Raw genomic sequence first — 926 nt, forward strand, 5'->3', positions numbered from 1 at the left:
TAAGTTAACGAGAATTACTACTTTACTGTTAAAGTGTCCCTAGAATACCCAGAAACTTACCCGAAAAAAAGTCATTGTAGAACCTCCTTCCAGAGTTCCGTAGGAAATTTTACTTTGTAAAGCAAGGTCTTCGACGCTTTCGATAGGAGTAATCATTCTTTCTACTGTAAGGAAAGCTGCCAAATTAGCCGTGTAGGAAGATACCAGAATTAGCGTGAAGAACCACCAGATGGCGCCAATAATACGGGTAGATGTTGCTTTAGGGTTAATGTCCGATCCTTGATGCATGAGGGTTACAATCATGAACCAGAAGCTGTTGCTGAGGCTGAACTGGTTTTCCATAATGTCGGTTTCCAAGATGCAGGGATGAGGGTTCTTCCATTCGTAAGGGCTAAACCTGGCTACGATAAACATGGTACAGCTGACGAGGATGTAGGCGGCTAGCACGTACAGCCAGATATCCACCGCTAGAGGACTCATGAAGGAAAACAGCTTGACTGGCATGCTGGTGGGCAGTTTGAATAAGATGCCAATCCCTAATGTCATGAATGGTTTGGTAAAGTCTATGACGCTTTCTCGAGCAAAGTTTATTGTCATAGAAGAAACGGCTAAGTCGGCATTCTGGAACGATAAACATAGAAGAAACGGCTAAGTCGGCATTCTGTAACAATAAACATAGACGAAACGGCTAAGTCGGCATTCTGTAACAATAAACATAGACGAAACGGTTAAATCGACATTCTGTAACGACAAACATAGAAGAAACGGCTAAGTCGGCATTCTGTAACAATAAACATAGACGAAACGGGTAAGTCGGCATTCTGTAACAATAAACATAGAACCGAAACGGCTAAGTCGGCATTCTGTAACAATAAACATAGACGAAACGTTTAAGTCGGCATTCTGTAACAATAAACATAGACGAA

The 926-nt window shown here is 41.9% G+C and overlaps 1 pseudogene; it reads right to left on the reverse strand.

Annotated features, from left to right (window-relative positions):
- Positions 1–60: 60 nt before the first annotated feature.
- On the reverse strand, positions 61–612 carry LOC106477917 (annotated as a pseudogene).
- Positions 613–926: the final 314 nt, after the last annotated feature.

Source organism: Limulus polyphemus, unplaced genomic scaffold, assembly GCF_000517525.1.
Source record: "Limulus polyphemus unplaced genomic scaffold, Limulus_polyphemus-2.1.2 Scaffold100157, whole genome shotgun sequence".
NCBI lineage: Eukaryota > Metazoa > Arthropoda > Merostomata > Xiphosura > Limulidae > Limulus > Limulus polyphemus.